Source organism: Protopterus annectens, chromosome 1.part2 (genome assembly GCF_019279795.1).
Source record: "Protopterus annectens isolate FY-2018-M chromosome 1.part2, PAN1.0, whole genome shotgun sequence".
NCBI lineage: Eukaryota > Metazoa > Chordata > Ceratodontiformes > Protopteridae > Protopterus > Protopterus annectens.
In genome coordinates this window covers 743,597,934-743,617,922 of record NC_056727.1, presented here as the reverse complement: position 1 = coordinate 743,617,922, position 19,989 = coordinate 743,597,934, and the positions used below count along the sequence as shown (strand labels likewise).

The 19,989-nt window shown below is 41.0% G+C and overlaps 1 protein-coding gene across 1 annotated transcript in view; it reads left to right on the top strand.

Annotated features, from left to right (window-relative positions):
* The window catches only part of ALK (ALK receptor tyrosine kinase), a 1,522,063-nt gene that overhangs the window by 265,453 nt on the left and 1,236,621 nt on the right, over positions 1-19,989 (top strand). The gene's annotated exons all lie outside the window — the stretch shown is intronic.

The window sequence follows — 19,989 nt, the reverse complement described above, 5'->3', positions numbered from 1 at the left end:
TTCAGGTGGCTCAGTTTGTTTCAGATTGACTCGATGCCTTCCACATACTTCAGTTATTGTTCACTTCAGGCTCTAAATGCAACAGACACTATTTTTAGAGTACAGATTACAGGTACTGAAGTCAGAAGAAATGTGATACTCAACATTTCAGGCAATCTAAGCTTTCAAATTAATTACAGCATTTTTAAATGCCAGAACTATGTAATACAACTGATAGTGCAAATGTTTTACTGTATTATGTACCTTCAGTTTCTACACCTGAAGTGAAGCACCAGTGATAGAAAACTTATTTATCAAACTTATTATTAACTTATTATAAAAACTTATTTTTTGACTTAGCTTTTCTGCCTTGCTTCATAGGAATCCCCAGTAGTGTGCTCGCATTCCCCTCAGCAAAAGTTTCATCCTGTGCCTTGGACAACATCCAATCAACCCAAGGCTGTCTCGTTGTCCTGCATTGTGAGACCTTACGTCGGTGGAACAGTAAAGTGCTTTCAGCTACACTAGTTCTCCTCAGCAAAAGTTTCATCCTGTGTCTTGGTGATCCTCCATTCAACCCAAGGCTGTCTCATTGCCCTGCACTGTGAGACCCTGCGACAGTGGAACACTAAAGTGCTTTCAGCTACACTAGTTCCCCTCAGCAAAAGTTTCATCCTGTGTCTTGGCCAACCTCCAATCAACCCAAGGCTGTCTTGTTGCCCTGCACTGTGAGATCCTGTGTCGGAGGAACACTAAAGTGCTTTCAGCTACACTAGTTCCCCTCAGCAGAAGTTTCATCCTGTGTCTTGGCCAACCTCCAATCAACCTAAGGCTGTCTTGTTGCCCTGCACTATGAGACCCCGTGTCGGAGGAACACTAAAGTGCTTTCAGCTACACTAGTTCCCCTCAGCAAATGTTTCCTTCTGTGTCTTGGTCAACCTCCAATCAACCCAAGGCTGTTTCATTGCCCTGCACTGTGAGACCCTGCATCGGTGGAACACTAAAGTGCTTTCAGCTACACTAGTGTATGTTAGAGTTGTATTTAATCTGTCCCCTAAACTGAATACTCTTTCCCCCTTTCACTGTACACGTGCACACTACTGCCACCCCTTTTCTTTTCCTATTGTATACCTAGGTCAATTACTTAAAACTACTTTCTCTTAGAAAAAGTTTACCTATATACCTGTAGCCCATACTTCACTTGTTTTTCCCTGTAGAAATGGTGGTCCTTTTCACCGCACTGTACTAGATTAGTAGCATAAGATTTGCAGTTATTAGGAAGATACTGCACTACACTGACCTGGAATTGACTTACTTTGGTTTTCCTGTTTTCTTTTTAGCAGCTGGCCTAGTCCAGTTTTTCTGACTCACAACTGTTCTGCCTTGACCAGCCCTATAGATAGGTTCTGTAGGCTCAAGGACTGATGTAGCCCCACTCTGTTCACCTCGCTATGCTCAGCTCACTCTGCTCCTCTATCCTGCCCCAATTTCCTACCCACCCTCACTACCTCTACATTTATTCTAACCCCAGATCACCTGACCCCACCCTCCTCCAATCAGCATCCTCTCATACACACCCCCTATCAAATTTCTACCTTAAAAAGGTACATAGTATATACTTGCCATGCATTCACACTCACACCTATACTTTAACCCCAAAACCACTAAGACCCAGCCACTAGTCCCTCATAAAATAGCATTAATCCTAGAATTTCTCTTCCTAACCCTCACATACCTAACAAACATCACATCATTATATACAAACACATCACTAGAAAACACATAATTCCACATAACACTTTCTCAAACAAATATACACTCACACATTTTCTTTCCAATCCCTTCTACATTATTTAAAGACAGCTTAATCCTACACATTCATAAGTCTCACACAACACCATCTTACACTAGAAAAACATAATTTAGATCCAACATAGACATAGTGCACACAGTTAAACACATACTGTTTATCACTAAAAATCTACTTGTATCTGGAGACATACACCCAAACCCTGGACCACAAAATTCTCTACACTCTGCTTGGCAAATCTCTGACCTATTGATTCTGAATGTCAACATCAGAATCATCTCTAACAAACTTTCTGACCTACACGCATTTATAGCTCACTACTCCCCTGACATACTAACCATTACCAAGACATGGCTAAAACCTACTACCCAAAATGAAGAAATTCTCCCACCAGGATATAATATTCTAAGACTGGATAGAGTGGGCATAAAGGGAGGTGGAGTTGCTATCCTCTACAAAAATACAATCAACATCAAACCTCTACAAACCCTCATACCTAAATTTCAAAATGCCGAAACCTTATATTCAACCCTAAGCATAAATGACATAAAAACTACCATCATGTTCTGCTGTTATATTCCCCCAGGTAATAACTCTCCCATCATTGAAGAAATGTTACAATGGGTCACAGATAATCTCCCCCAAGAAGCCATCTTACTAGGTGACCTGAACACTGATTGGTCAGCCTGTACCTCTAACAACCCAACTAACCATATTAATCGCTACAGTTTTACCCAACTTATCCAAGAACCCACTAGAATCGACAAAAAAAACCACAAACAGTCTGTTCTAGATTGGACACCAATTAACTTCTCAAAACAAAACTATCAGACATGATGCTTTCCTGATGGTGACCATCTCCCCACCTTCCTCCTGCAGAAACATACCAACATAGCCAAACCAATTGTTTTTAGAGAAGTCAGAGATGATCGTAAACTAAGTATAAAAGAACTAAACAGTATTCTAAAACATAGTAACTGGAAACCACTACAAACCCTAAATCTTGACCAAGCTGTTGACTTCTTCAACAATATTTTCATCAATATCCTTGATAGACTCGCACCAATTAGGAAAATAAGAGCCAAGTCAAACTATGCACCATGGCTAACTAGGGAAACTAGAGCCCTTCTAAAGTCAAGGGATAAGGCTTGGAGAATTTGGAAGAAATACAATACTAGCCTAGCCAAACAAAGTTACCTACAACTTATTAATCAGGCCAAGAGACAAACTAAACTCGATAGACAAAATTACTTCCTCAGTATCCAAAACAAACATTCAAAAGATCCCCAAAAGTTATGGAATGCCATTAACTCTCTCCTAAATCCAGGCAGAACTACCACTCCCACTCCTAACTCCACAAATGACAACAAGGACATTGCCTCCCAATTCAATCACTACTTCACAGAATCCATCTTAACACTATCCTCCCAACTATCCAAAAACAGCCCTACATATAACCCAACCAAATGCCCTGACAACATCCCCTCCTTTACGCTCTCACCCGTTCCCATATCAACAATTAAAAAATACCTCCTAAAACTGAAACCTACCACCTTTGCCATTGACAATCTACCAGCCATCTTCCTAAAAGTAGCTGCTAAATCCTTATCCTACCATATTTCTATTCTTATCAATTGCTCCATACAAGAAGCATATGCCCCACAGCTATGGAAGGTATCATACATTATTCTACTTCATAAAGGTGGAAACTCTTATGAATACTCAAATTATCGCCCCATTGCCATTCTACCCTTTATCTAAAATCCTAGAAAAATGTATACATTCTCAGGTAACACAATTCCTAAACTCACACCATCTCCTCTCCCCCACACAGCATGGCTTCCGACAACACCATAGCACAACCACAACTCTGCTCTCTTTCACCAGTCTGATCAACCAACATAGAAATAATAATAACTTTTTATCTGCAATATTTCTAGACCTTTCCAAAGCATTTGACATGGTATCACATTCCTTACTACTAGACATCCTGACATCCCTATTCTTTGCCCCGTCCACTATAGCCTGGTTTAAAAGCTATCTGTCAAATAGGCAACAATCTGTCCAATGGCAAAGTGTACTATGCCTCTTACTCCCAACTACCATAACTGTACCACAAGGCTCCATATTAGGCCCACTTATTTTCTCCATATTTACTAATAATCTCCATACCACCACACAGCATATTTTACTTATACAATAAGCTGACAATTCAACTCTTATCTGTTCAGCTCCATCACTTCCCACCCTACAACAACTCACCCAGGAATCCTTTAGCTCTTGGAAAGTTGGATCACTCAGATCCAACTTATCCTAAACCCTAATAAAAACAAATTACTACTTTTCACCCCCAACAAAACCATTTCCACTCCTCTCCCTCTGACCATACCAAACTCTTAGGCGTTGAAACTGATAAAAATCTACACTTCGACATCCACATTTCACAAACCATCAAAAAAGTCCATAAAAATGGGAACACTATATAGGCACAGGAAATCCCACTCAAAACAAGCACGAATTGCCCTAGCCCAAACTCTCCTATTGTCTACCCTAATATATGCTGCTCCAATCCTTACCCAGCTTAGAGAACTTGACCTTGCCAGACTCGAATTATATTATAATAAAATCGCCAAGTTTGCAAACAACTCCACCTTTAGAACCCACCATTGCCAAGCTCTAAGGGAACTGCAATGGCTGGAACTTCCCCAGCTACTAACCTATCACCAATTAGTCATTGTCTACAATGTGTTAACAGATCCAGAAAAAAACTCTGCACTAGGCCAACTTCTCACCCACTATAATACAAATTGTCCTTTCTGATCTTCCGACAACCCCCTCCTCTGTATCTCTAGGGCTAACAATACTGCAGGAAAAGCACTGTTCTCCCACTCCATAGCTAGAACCTGGAATAATCTCCCTCCTGCTCTGATTTCTGCCCCTACCTCTTCTCACTTTAAAAATTCACTTAGAACACACTTAAAGAATAAGTGGCTATGCCCATGTATTACATAAGTCATCAAATTATTCCACTTATATACCTCACTTCCTAATATGCCCACTGTAATATATATTACAGCCTAGGTCTCCTCCTAATGCTGATTGAATTTGTATACTTATTCTGTTATTAACCATGTGCAACTATGTTTTCCTGTATATATAGGTCTTGTTATGTTTTCTGCTGTATGCTGTATTTTAACATATTGTTTGAAAATTCTCTGTATACTGTATTTTAACATATTGTGTAAAATTTTATTTACTGTGGAGCTTTTCTCCCCAGGCCTCTGCTGAAAATGGACCTGTGTCCAGTCGGACCATCCCAGTTAACAAATGTAAAATAAAAATACAAGTAAAATGTTTGTTGCTTCTAACTAATCAATCAGCATTATTATTGTCACAAACATATGTTCTTTCATTAAAATCTTGCAGTATGGCATCATAAACATGATCCCAGTGCTTCTGTATTGCACAGTATGGATTACTCTACCAACATTCAGTTGTGTGCCTTTGCAGGCATTCTACAAACCTCTGTTACTATTCTGCCTTCTCAATACTAATAGATTTCCAGTTCTAGCTGTTGCTAATAGAGAAAAAAAAAACAGTTGTTCTTCATCTCTATGGCATTAATTCTTTTAGCCTTACCAATCCCTTTAGTAGAATCATGTTTAGAAATAGCAGGTTGCTTTTCATTAGTGTGGCACACCTTGGAACAATAACTTTTAACGTTTTGACTGGACATGCAGCCTAGCCAAATTTGTCCCATAGGCTTCAATCGATATCCAGGCTAAGAAAAAAGTAAATATGAAGACATGGATGGCTGGTACTTAACATTCAGATATTTGAATGTGGACTCAGACAGACTATTGGATTCATCCCCAGTGCTTAACTTAAATGTTAAAGACATACTTCTGATCATTAGCTTTTGTGAACTAAAGTTAACTTTGCAAAGGCTAACAACCCTAGGTGCATTTACATTATCAAGTCTGTAGTTTCTATTAGCACTAGTATCATTTAACATATGCATCTTGTATGTTTCTTTTGTCGTTAAGCATTTCCACTTTACTGTGCCCATTTACTTTACTTTGCCAATTTGCTTCCACAGCATTTATATCTTGCCACAGCACTTTATTTAACTTTTCATACAATCATGTGAAATTACCATAATTTCTGCAAAGCCAGCAAACTGCATTAAAAGCTTAGTATGACTCCATAGTGAGACATACAATGTCCCTCTCACCAGGCTGGACAAGGAGGAAGGTCACGGTCAGCTGCCTGTCAGATCACTCATGAACTCAAGTCACTCAGCAACAATTACTGCTATGACTCTGTCATTGTACGTGTTGGGGGCAATGACTTGAGATGTACCTTTCTGGACTAGATAAAGAGAGACATGACTGAGCTCTCAGATTATGTGTCCCAGGCAGGTATGTCCCTAGTCCTAAGCACCAGACTACCTTCACCCAGGATGATGCCACAATATAGACAAAAAATTATTGACTTCAACAATTGGCTTACTTTGTCGTGTCAGTCCAGGCGGATCCAGTATCTGTCAGCCTGGGAAGACATGGTTGACAGATCATGCTGCTTTGCCAGAGATGGTCTTGACCTGTCTCCTCTAGGCTTTTGAATACTGGCAAAGGTGCTTGCCTCCCCCATAGTGCCGTTTTTGGACAATGTCAAAACAACAACATTTCCAACATAAAAAAATCCACTCAAAACAAGCTCAAGGTTATGCTGCTTAATGCTAGGAGCCTAAACAGGTATCTGCACTCTCTGAAAGCACTGCTCACTTTGGAAGATGCAGATGTCTGTGCAGCCACTGAGACATAGTTCAAGGCCACAGATATCCCCCCAGCCATGTAAGGCTACAATGCCTTCCACACATTCGGACTCATAAATGAGTGTAAAAGAACCAAAGGTGGAGATGTATCCATTTTCATTAAAGCCAAATACACCTCAAGACTGGTTAAACAGTATGACTCTCTTGAACTACCCCAGGTCCAACTAACTATAGGTAAAGAACCCTACCACATCATTGCTAGCTACAGGTCCCCACCATGAACCAAGAGAAGCATACCACCTACCTGGACTTACTAGAGTCACTCAATATACACTAGAGTCACTCACTATACAGTCAAACAGTTTGGTCATGCATGATTTCAACTATCCTTCCATCAGTTGGGTGATATACACAAGCACAAACATGCTCGCCCTGATATTCCTGGACTTTATCAATACAAATGCCCTGGAACAGCTAGTCTGCATGGCCAAATGAGGCTCAAATGTCTTAGCCTTAGTACTGATCAACATGGGGGGGGGGTCACTGCACTACCCCCTGTGCGTTGCCCTCCTGATAAGGTCAGACCATAAATCTGTCTCATTTGAAATATTGATCAGACCTGACACCCACACAGGAGCAAAAAAAAAAAAAAACTGAAAATGTTTGCCAAAGCAAACTACAGCATACTAGGCGAGGATATCAAAAGTTTCAACCCCCCTGCTAACACAGCAAACAATGACTCCTATGTGGAGGAGTACACAAATGCCCTGTATAACTGCCTAAATAACTGTATAGACTCTGCTGTACCTGACTGAATCAAAACCAGGTTCTCCCGAAAAAATAAGCCCACCCTGGTGGACTTCAAGTATAAATAGCTTATATAACAAAAGGAAGAAATTGATGTATAATAACAAGGGGAAGCTACTCAGCAGCAGAAGAATATCCTCCACAGCTTGACCAAGCAAATCAGATTTATCTTGTAAAGTCCTCTAAAGCTAGTTATTGAAGCTAAATTAGTATCCCTAGCTAAGGATAATCATAAGGCATTATTTTGCCATGTCTGAAAATCTAAAAGCGAACACCCAACTATGTGCCAAACTTATAGTTGGTGGTGAGGAAATTGCCTACCTGCTACTTGACAAATTTGGCTCAAACTCCACCCCCCATCCCCACCAGCCATATTCCTAAGCATACCTAACACCAGTCCTCTACCTAGTATGTCCAAGCAGCAGGTCATATTCACAATCTCCAAGGCCAAAAACACGGCCTCTATGGGACCAGATAACAGCTCAGGCTGCTTACTAAACAATCTAAAACAAGACCTAGTGGAACCACTTGGTACTCTATTTAACCTCAGCCTGAGCACGGGCTTTGTTCTAGCAGAGTGAAGGACAGCAACAGTAATCCCCTTGCACAAAGGGGGTCCATCATCAGACCCTTGGAACTATAGACACATTAGCTTAACCAACCTGCTCTTCAAGGCCATGGAAAGAATTGTCATGGACCTTTTCAACACAGGTGACATTCAAACTCTTGACCCGACCCAGTTTGGCTTCTTTAAGGGTAGATTATGCTTACTGAACCTGGTGGACTTCTTCAAGAATGTCACCAAATCCCTGTAGGAAGACAAAACAGTACATACTGCCTATCCTGACTTAGCCAAGGCTTTTAGCACAATCCCTTATGCAGGTATCATTAAGAAACTCTCCCACCCAGGGATTAACCCATACATCACTAGATGGGCAGGCAATTCACTCACTGATAGAATGCATGCTGTCAATATGGGGATTACATGTCTACCAGTAGACCAGTTACCAGTGGAGTAGCACAAGGATCTGTTCTGGGCCCTCTACTGTTTGGAATCTATTTCTCGGAAGCCCAGGTGAAAGTAGATGTCCTGTGGCTTAGGAAGTTTGCTGATGATTGCAAACTGGGTGCTGTCATTTAGTCCCCAAATCATGTTAACATATTTTAAAAGGGGCTAACACAGACAAATGATTGGTGCCAAACTGTGGGCTAAAACTAAAAACAAAAAAGTGTGTTATTATCCCCTTTGGGAAAGAGGAAGTCCCTGCAAATAACAATATTTCTAGCACCCCCTGTGCATTGTCCTCCTGATAAACTCAAAAGCCCTGGAACAGTTGGTCACCACGCCAAACCAAGTGGTGCAAGAGTTGTGAGCACAGGTTGATAGCAATCTAAACTTTGATAACCCTGTGTCCACAGTGGTAAGAAGTCTTCTACATTGCATATCTCATAAGTAAGGCCATCACATCCAAAACTAAGGATGTTATAATTCATCTGTACTTGACTCTCATCAGACCACTAATTGAGTACAGTACTCCCTTTTGCATGTACCTCACCAGACACATGCAGTAGCTGGAAAGACCACAGAGGTTTCTCACCAAGAAAATTCAGGGCCTCCAAAACATAACTTACATGGAAAGACTGAAAGCCTCGTCACTGTACTCTGTTTCCTACAGGCTGCTGCGAGGCGACTTGTGCCTGGCCTACAGAGCATTCTCTGACCCTGCACTAATGGAAATGCTGCACATCTGCATATCAAATAGGACAATAGTCACTCACTGTAGGGATCTCAACCTAGCCTGTGACATTAACAGAACGTGCTGGAGCGACTGATATATCTCCCAGAGATTTCGGCTCCTTTGGAATAAACTCTTGGTTTTAGTGAAGCAGAGCTCCTCAATAACCCTATTCAACTGCAACCAAAACAATTAGATGGGAGACCATAAATTCACCCTGGCACCTATTTCCCTCATGAATAGGGTCAGTCGATGCTGATCATAGACTTGCTCTGTGAATAATGACCATCTAACCAAGGTCAATTAGGGAACACAGGTATAACATGGCTAGGCTTGTAAAGGCCTTAGGGTCATTAGTCTAGTGATGTCCTATGAGCCTACGAACCTATGAAGCCACAATAATTGCAATAAGTGTAGATTCTGATTGTTCATTTACTGCTGGTAGTCACATTGACAGCCATGTGGTTCTCAGTAGTTTCAGCTTTTATCTTGATTATTTTTAGCAGGTTTAACATTCATCCAGCTCTGTATGTTATACACAGTACACATTCTACAATGATTCTCACAGCATTTATTTTATATACTTCTAGTTGTTTTATCCTACTTAAGAGCTTAATATTGCACAGTGCATTCACTCCATATACATGCATGGCCTTACTTGACACCGTTACTCTGTCCTGACCATTTGTGATTCCACAGGCAGTTCTGACTCTGATCAGATAATTACTCAAGGTATCAAACTCACAGTGTCAAACCCTGTGTTTAATATCAGTCATATACTCATGAACTGATTGTTGGACATACACTTATATATATATATATATATATATATATATATATATATATATATATATATATATTTAATTATTTTGCTTTAACATTATCTTTAAGAACATACAAGTTCCTTCTCTTCTCCAAATTTTACAGTAAATTGTCTGCCTGGTAAAACTGCCAGGAGAGCATCAGGGTATGAAGAAGGTAGATATGATTAAAGCTGGCATCCAAATACAGCATCAATCAAAAGATGCAAACTTAGTTTGAATTGGTAGATGGTTTTAGATTTCATTGCCAGAAAACTGTTTATATTTCCAGTGGCTTACATATGTGTTGTTTAAATTATTACAACAGTATTGAAAATGATTACTAGATGCCAAGTGCAACCTATAGAGAAAAACAATTGAAAAAAACTTGTGTAAGTGTCAATTTGAAGTTAGATTGTTCTTTGAAAAAAAGTGAATTTGATGTGATTTTTAGGATTCAGCATTACTAACCACTGATGGGAGAAGGCAAGTCTGTAATGGATTCAATTGTTGGTCAATAAAACTTGGCTTAAAAAAAGAAGGATTAAAAATTAAATATTATGAATGCTTCCGCTTTTCTAACATGAAGGGACGTTGCACATTGAATACTTTCTGATTTGTCAGTTAAGTCTACTCACAGTGAGACACACTCAAATCATTGAACATCAGTTTCCAGTGAGGTTTCCGTGCAGATTTAAATACGTTAAAACTGAAGAGAAATCATCTCCAGATCAAAACTAAAGAAAACATTGCAGAGATCTCTCTGCTGGTCTGAAGATACAGATATAAAATAAAAGGATTTGTAAAATTGTGAAATTTGGACAAGATTCATTAACATCTACACTAAGTGTACACTAAATGTACATGATCTGCATTCAAGAACATGTGACCCATTTTTTGTGCTTTCTAGTCACTCATAAGGATTACACTAAGTGTATGTAGGCTACACTTTGTGGTAACCTTTATGAATCCTGTCGAAATCTAAAGCTGCAAGGTGAGTTATGCACGTGTTTTCTATTCATTAAGAATGATATAGACTTAGTGCAGGTGTTAATTAATCCCAGGAATAGTAATTTTTCATTAGCAATATAAAATTATTAAAAGGTGAAGAAGACTCCGGTACACGCTGGACTATCACTAGATTTCAGCAGGAGATGGGGAAACTAGTAAGACTTTATTTGAGATATATAATGATGTAGTACTAGAAAGGGCACTACCAGCTTCTTTTAATTGAGCCAGAGGAGTGTTGTTACTAAGTGGAGAACAGGAAAAGCTCGAGCCTGGAGGATACAGACCTGTGTCCCTTATTAATGTGGATACCAACATTTTAGCTTCAATCCTTGCCAAGAAAAGAGAAATAAATCTCCCTAAACTAATAGAGATTTGGCAGAGTGTTTTTTTTTAAGGGGAATACAGTGGGAGAACGTTGGTAGCAGCTGAGGAAAGTTATTACTTGGGGGATGTGAGAGTGGTGGGAGCAGGCAGCAATTGTCTTTTTGTATATGTGTAAGGCATTTGACACAGCTGATTGATGATTTCTGTTTAAAATTGTGGAAGACAGAGGCATGGGGGCTAAGATTTAAGCAGTTAGTCAGGCGTTGCATGACTTTCCTGAGATGTTCATGTTAGTAAATGAGGAAGTAATGAGGGCTGTAAAGATAAAGAGGAGTACAAGGCAAAGTGTTCAGCTAATGAAGGTATTCATCTACATTCCTCTTCTGCTAAAGAGCGCTGAGTTTAAACCTGCTGTTTGACTGTGTTGGTTTTTGTTTTGTTTGTTTTTTCCACCCACCTGCCCAACTCTTGTGCTTTTAGACTTGGTGCCTTTTTAGCTGCCCACCCTTACTGTAAATTAGACTTTGTAAAACTCTCCCAGTGCTATTTCTACTGGACACTAATATCTCAAACTTATAAGGCGCTCCCATTTGGCTCTTAACTTTCAAATTAGCCTCTGTTTCATACAATCCAGGCTCAACTAATGCACACTGCAATATTCAGAGTGTTAATCTGGATTGTGTATTGTTCTTTTCTGCATTTTCTTTGTTTTAACCAAAAGTCAAATGTTGCATTTTTAACTTGGTGGGTCTATATTAAAAGCACAAAGGTGTACTTACCCGAATATGTAAATGCCAACACATATTTGGCGACTCGCAAATACACTGAACACCCTAATTCGCGAAATTCAAAAAACCGAACTGTCATAGTTGTCCCACCCCACCGCCCGATACATACTACCTACCCAAACAAACTAAATAAACCACATACATACACTAACCAAAACCCTACTTCTAACTCTAAACTAAACCCTACTTCTAACCCTACACTAAATCTTGCATATACCACCATGTATGCACTTACCTTAACCTGCACCCTAACCCTAAAGTCAGTAACTATCGCACACTTACCTTAAGAAGCTAAGCCGAACAAACGAAATAATCCATACATACACTTAACAAAACCCTACTTCTAAACCTACACTAAATCTCACATACATTACCATCTATGCACTTACCTTAACCCGCACCCTAACCCTAAGGTCTGTAACTATCGCACACTTACCTTATGGAGCTATACCGCAGAAGGGCCAACCATGACGATTCAACATTTCAGATTTCTCGCTTCAGGAAGATCGATGTTTTTGCAGTTCGATGAAGACGTGTCAGCATTTATGTATTCAGGTAAATACACCTTTGTGCTTTTAATATAGACCCTAACTTGGTCTGGCACCTTAGTCTTTGTAGGACCCCTCACAGTAGTGGGAAAATTGTGAGTTCTTGCTGGATCTGAGCATCATATATTTAATTTATACTGCTTTTTACTATTGGTATTTTACTTTGTCTGTGGACCTTAATCTTGTAATATAACTCACAGTCGTGACATAATTATGAATTTCTGCAGGATATTAGCTTCATTTATTATGTTTTACTGTATTTTTGTCTGTTTGCATTTTACTTAGTCTGAGAACCTTAGTTTTGTAGTATCACTCACAATAGCGAAAGAATTGTGAATTGCTGCAGGATCTGAGCCCCATTTATTACATTTCTATTGCATTTTTTTTCTGTTTGTATTTTACTTAGTCTGGGAACCTTAGATTAGCAGTATAGTGAGAGAATTGTGAACTGTTGATTGGTCTGAAACATATTATTTATAGTGCATTTTTACTGTTCACTGATTGCATTCCTCTCTAGCTCATCTTCCATAACCTCTGCTAAGCTGTGCAGCAGTGGTTTCAGTGCTCTGTATAAAATCAGGAACTTAGAGTTGTAATTGTCCATATATAACTTCCTCTGCTATTTCCTCAATTATCTAGCTGAGTGTAGAACAGCTAGTTTTCCCACTGAGAAGCATTATCCCAAGAATGTTGTTTTAAATCAATCCTAGACATCTCTTCCCAGTCAGAAAACTGTAAACCCTGATTGCACCACCCCACATAGATCACAAAAAAGAAGATCCACAGGCATGGATGGATACATTCCTAGTTCATAGGTTCATAGGTAGGTACTAGGCTATCTGCCCAAGGGCATTTATAAGCCTAGCCAGAATGTGTTGGCTTTCGCCTCCCTTTTAAATCAGTTTCCTGGGCCTCTGTCTAGCAGGGCCATAGAAGTGATCCCAGGGGTAAATTTACAATTTCCCATCCACTCGTCAAGATTTCTCTTGAAGAGAGTCAGTGAGGGCTTTGCCTAACATAAACTGGGATTCTATTCCAGAGCGAGGGAAGTCTCTGGGACAGGAATCTATCCCTCCAACATGTCCTGTTTATTGTTGTGCTGAGGTTTAATTCACAGGAGCGTGTGGCTCTAAGAGATTTGGTTTTCTTGAGGTGGAGCATGTCCATTAATTCCGGGTTGGACATGGCCTTAGACGTCAGGCAGAGATCGCCTCTGAGCAGGCAGTAAGCAACTGAGTAGAGCTGGAGTTTCTTTAGTCGAGCTGCATAGGGCATCTGTTTGAGGCCCATGATCCTCTTGGTGAGGTACTTCTGTGGTCTTTCCAGCTGTTGCAGGTGTCAAATAAGGTACATTCCAAATGTGGCATTGTACTCTATTATGGGCCTAATAAGTGATGAGTAGAGGGGCACAATGACCTCTCTTGATCTAGATGTCAACCCTTTCATGATTAGGTGGGCTACATAGAAGGAATTTCTAACCATTTTGCAATGTGATTATCAAAGAAGAAGTTGCTATCTACCTGGGTCCCCAGGTCCCTAATTATATCCTGCATACTTAGTGGATTACCACCTATGTGATAATTCTTGGGCACTTTGTTTTTCCCATGGTTCTGACACCAGGTATCTGTCTCTGTGAGACCCTTCTGGAGGATGTCTGTGTCAGCCAGAGAGTCGATTATGGCCCCCAGTTTGCAGTCATCTGCAAACTTGGTCAGCCATAGTCCTCCCATGCTTGCCTGTACCTCAGAGAAGTATATACCGAACAGGAGTGGTCCCAGGACCGAGCCCTGTGGGGAGCCACTTGTAACTGGTTTAGAGTTGGACATGGCACCTGTAACTCTGACCATGTGTGTTCTATCTGTGATCCAGTTGTCAACCCATCTCGTGACATAGCCTATGGGACAAATTTGGCTAGGCTGCATGTCCAGTTAAAACATTAAAAGTTATTGTTCCAAGGTGCGCCACATTAATGAAAAGCAACCTGCTATTTCTAAACATGATTCTACTAAAGGTGAGCTTATCTATGATGCCAGAGTGGGGAATGGTGTTGAAGGCCTTAGCGAGGTCCAGGTAGGCTGTGTGGACTACCTTTCCCTCATCTATGGCCTAGGTAACTGTTTTAAAGAAATCAACTAGGTTTAGGAGATAGGATCTGCCTTTAACAAAGCCGAATTGGGTAGGGTCCAGTGTCTGGAGGTTCCCAGTGTCTCTGTTTATGAGTTCCATGATGATTCGCTCCATAGCTTTACAGACCAGGCTAGTCAGGCTTATAGAGTGATAGTTCCCAGGTTCTGTTGTGGCACCACCTTTGTGGAGCAGGATGACTGTTGTTGTACACCATTCTTTGGGTACATAGCCTGTGGTAAGGCTGAGTCTGAACAGTGAATTTAGGTGAGGGTTTAGTTCATTTTGGAGCTCGTGTAAGATGCAGCCTGGGATACCATCCGGTCCCATTGATGCTGTGTTTTTAGCTTTGGAGAGGGCTGTTTTTACCTGCGTGTCTGTGATATCTGGGGCTCTGCATTCTTCTGGGATGGACACGTGCCGTTTTGGGGGTGAGGGGGGGTAAAGTTTGCACTGAACCTGTCAGCCAGAATGTTTGCAATATCAGTTGGTTCAGTGTATTTTTTGCCATTTTGCACTAACTCAGAGCATATCTGAGAGTTGCCACCTAGACTCTTGACATAGCTAAAGAAGGCTTTGTGATTACCATTAGAGTCTTTGGCAATTTTTCTTTTGAAACTGGCCTTGGATGATTTTATGAGGGATCATAGTTTCTTGATAATATTGATCAGTGATGACTTTCCTTTTTGGGATTTTGCTCTATCATGTAATAGTTTCCTCCTTCTGTTGTATAGCTTATTTATGGCTGGGGAACACCAGACTGGTTTCCTCTTTTTGGAGGAGTGAGTCTTGGTTTTACTTGGGATGGCTTGATCCATGCATTCCTGTAGATGCTCATAGAATGCATTTGTAAAGGATTATGTGGTTTGGGCAGCATTATCCTTTAGCAAGGGGGCTTTGAAACTTTCCACCTTGGTCTTGCGAAGTGTGAAGTTGGCTTTTGCAAAGTTTTTCACAGTGGTTTCCTTGACTGGGGGTGATCTGATCTTACCAGTGAGGGATTTACCGCTGGTGTGGAGCACTGATCCCCAATGTTGGTGATGATCAGGTCCAATATGTTGTCACATCTTGTAGGCGTGGTGACCAGCTGTTCCGGGGTGTTTGAGTTTATAAACTCTAAGAAGCATTGCGCAAAGGAGCTTGTACTTGAGTAGTTATCCCAATCAAAGTTTGAGTAGTTGAAATCTCCCAATATCATGGTGTTAGGTAGGACCTTTATATTTTCCAGTGTTCTCAGGAATGCTGAGTGGGGGTCCTGAGACAAGGTAGGTGATCTGTAGCAAGCTACGATTTGAAAAGCAGCTTTGCCTACTGTTAGTTGCACATGGATGGTCTCTGAGGCCTCGTGCTGTGCTACTAACCTGGAGGTGTGGGTATCCTTTATGAAAATGGATACACCCCCTCCTTTTGTATTTCAGTCCGGGTTCTGGGGCCAAAAGGTATTGTATAAGTTGTAGCCTGGTAGTGCTGGGGTGCTCTCTAGAGCCTTGAACCAGGTTTCTTTTACTGCACAGATATTGATTTTCTCCATGATAAGGAGTGCCTCGAGTGCATGCATTTTGAGGTTTAGACTTCTGGCATTGAGTAGCATTACCCTCAGTTTTTGGTTACTTGTGTTGTTTATGGAGGTGGGTTTGTCTTTTGAGCTTTGCCTAAAAATGGCACTATGCAGGTGGCAAGAGCCTTGGCCAGTATTTGAAAGCCTTGAGGCAGCAGGCAAAACAGTGTGGCTTGTCGAGCATGTCGTCCCAGGCTGACAGATACTGGATCCCCTTTGAACGACACCAATAGTTTAGCCAATTGTTAAAACTAATCATTTTTTCTTTGTAATGTGGCATCATTCTTGGTGAGGGCAAGATGCTACTCAGGGTCAGGGTCATACTGGCCTGGGCTACATGATCAGAGAGCTCTTCTATGTCTCTTTTCATGTAGTCCAGGGAAGTACGTCTCAGGTCATTCACACCAACATGTACAATGACAGAGTCATATTTGTACTTGTTTTGGAGTGACCTGAGTGCTTGTGTTAGGTGATGGATCCTGGCACCCGACAGGCAGCTTACAGTAACCTTCTCCTTGTTCAGTCTAGTGAGTGGAACGTCAGTGTGCCTGACAATAGAGTCACATATTACTAGTGTATTGGCTGTGTTGTTATGCCTTAAGAGCTGTGGTTGCGTGGCACACTGACTTTGTGAAGTATGTGATATGTGGTTGTTGTTTGAGGGTGGAGGTTGCTTGGATGTCTGCTTTGGAGGTCTCTGCTGCTTAGGCAGATTTTTATTTAGAGCCTCCAAGTTTGTTTTTGTGTATTTATGTGTGTTGTTTGCTGGTGCATGTGTGACTGTTGTATGTGAGACTGGAAGTGTGGTGCAAGTGTTTCCCTTCTCCTCCTGACTGGCTGTTCCAGCCTTGGGTTGAGAGAGCTTGGCCTCCAGTTTGGCTGTATAGTTGCATCTTTCACATACATTTGTGTTTGTTGGAAGGAGGAGAGGGTTGTCTGTGTACATGAGGCAATTGTAATATTACCTCAAGATTCCCAGATTCACCAGCTGGACTGGAGAGTATACCTGAAACTGACCTTTGGACATACCTGTATGGGTAAATGAACTGATTTACTGATTGTCCGGTAGGGACAAATAGGGAGCCTTGTACTACTGTATAGTACAGGGGAGGTGTAGTGTTAGCGTTTATTAGTGCTTACTGAGAGCTTGGAGCAAGTGCTGGGCTGTAAAAGGAAAGTTAGAGTGCTTAATTTGAGAGTTTGACTAGTTCTAAGGGAAAAATTGAAGAGCAGACTTCGTGGAGCCTCGAATAGTTTAACCCTAGCTAACCGGCGCTGTGCCGTGCGCAAAACAGCACAAATGTGGGTTTTAAAGCAGGGAGATGAAAGAGATAGGAATTAGCCCAAAACTGCCAATAAACTACTAGTTGCTGGGCTGAGACCACTCTTGCAGGGACAGATAGGCTGCTCAAAGCTCCCCAGTCTCACTGGTGAACAGAGAAATGTCCTCCTATCCAAGTAAGGATATGGGCAACACAGGAACTTAGTGTAGAACAGCTAGGGAAAACTAGCTGTTCTCCACTTAGTGTCTCTGTAGATAGCCTGGTAGAAATGTACCAATTCTCTCATGTTTACTAACAATTACCTTATTCTTAAGTAGACTAACACAGTATGTGAGAGATGCAATTACACTATGTCTTTGGAGGCAAAGGTCTCACATACAGACACTGATATCTTCAAACAGGTTGACAGTACACACACACTATGCTACTATGGATCAGACACATAAACTGTCATATGCTGAATCTCTTAAATGCAATCTACTCAAATCTCAAAGGCCTCCTATATACTCCTCTCAGCAACCTCCCAAACACTGTACAAAAGCAACACTCCTCAGGGCACATATAGGCACATTTCAAGCCCTTAAGGCAAACTGCCATACAACACAATATGTGGGTCATTGGAAACTCTGTTGTGAGACATACTGATGCCCCCTCACCAGGCTGAGCAAGGAGGCAGTCACAGTTAATAGAATAGCCTGTCAGGGGCAAGGAACCACCAGATCACCTATGCTCTCAGGACATTGAACCACAAGTACCACAGTTACTCGGTCATAATCCGTGTGGATGTAACTAACCTGAGATGTACCTCCCTGGATTACATGAAGAAAGACATGATAGATCTTTTAGATTACATTTCCAGGCAGGTATGAGCCTAGCATTAAGCAGTATTATACCTTCTCCAAGGACAATATCACAATTGAAACTGAAGTTAATTGACTTTAACAATTGGCTTAGTTACAGGTGTCATACTAAAGGGGTCCAATATTTGTCAGCTTGGGAGGACATAATCAACAGACCACACTGCTTTGCCATGGATGGTCTCCATCTGTCCCCACTAGGCTTTCAGATATTGGCCAAAATATTATCCACACCATAGTGCCTTATTTAGGCAATGCCAATCTGATAAACCTTCCAACATATTAAATTCTAGGCAATTTAAACTAAAGGTATTACTTTTCAGTACTAGGAGTCTCAAAAAGAAGCTGCACTCCCTGAAAACATTCATCATCATGGAGGGTGTTGACATCTGTGTAGTTACTGAGATGTGGTTTAAAGCCACAGAAGTCAACTCAACAGTACAAGGCTATAATACCTTCCACACATTTAGACCAGATACTGCACGAGACAACAGGTGAAGGTATATCAATCTACATAAAAAGTAAGCACACCTCAAGATTGGTCAAACAATATGACATGCTTGAGCTACTGCATGTCCAACTAACCTTAGGTAATGTCCAATACCATAGCCTTGATAGCTGCAGGTCCCTGTGTATGACCCAGGATAACAGTACCACATACTTGAATGTACTGGAGTCACACATAATTCAACCCAACACCATATTCATGGATGATTTCAACTATCCCACCCTAAATGCGGATACATACATAGCCACTAATATGCAGGCTCAAATTTATAGAGTTTGTTGATGCAAACGCCCTGGAACAGCTAGTCGAGACATCTACTAGAGGTGCAAATATCGAGGCAACATTGCACCCCTCTTGTGTAATGTCCTCACTGATCAGATCAGATCATAAAGCAGTAACCCTTAAAATAAATATAAAGGCTTAACTCCCAGCAAACCCCTGAACCTTTCAAAATTTTTCCAAGTCTAAATACCTTCTATTAAGTGAAGGCATAAATAAATTCCAAGCCCCCCACCCAAATTCAGAATACGGTGGACTATCATAGGATCATAGGAAGTTACTAGGCTATTAGCCCTGAGGCCCTTACAAGCCTAGCCAAGAATTTAGCCCATGTTTCAACAAGTCAGCACCCAATGCCCCTGTCCAGCAGAGACACAGATGGAATCCCAGGGTATTTTCTGTTTCCCATCCAGTTATCCAGGTTGCTCTTAACAAGAGTTAATGATGTACTCTGCTTGACATGGAGAGGGAGTCTATTCCACAGATGGGGGAGTCTCCAGGAAACAAATCTGTCCCACCAACAAGTCCTATTAATGAAACTTAGGATAAATTCCAAAAACAAGCCCCCCTTGGTGGATCCCACAACAAAAGAAGGAAAATCCTGTCCAAAAACATGCCCAGAAGACACACTGATCCTCCCCCCATCATCGATCTCAACAAGCAACACAAGCAATCAATCAAGTTTACCAAAGCCAATTGTGAGGCAAAATAACCTCCCAGGCTATGGATAACCATAAGGCATTTTTTCATTATGTACACAACCTTAAAGGGGGCACCTAACAATGTGCTAAACTAATAAT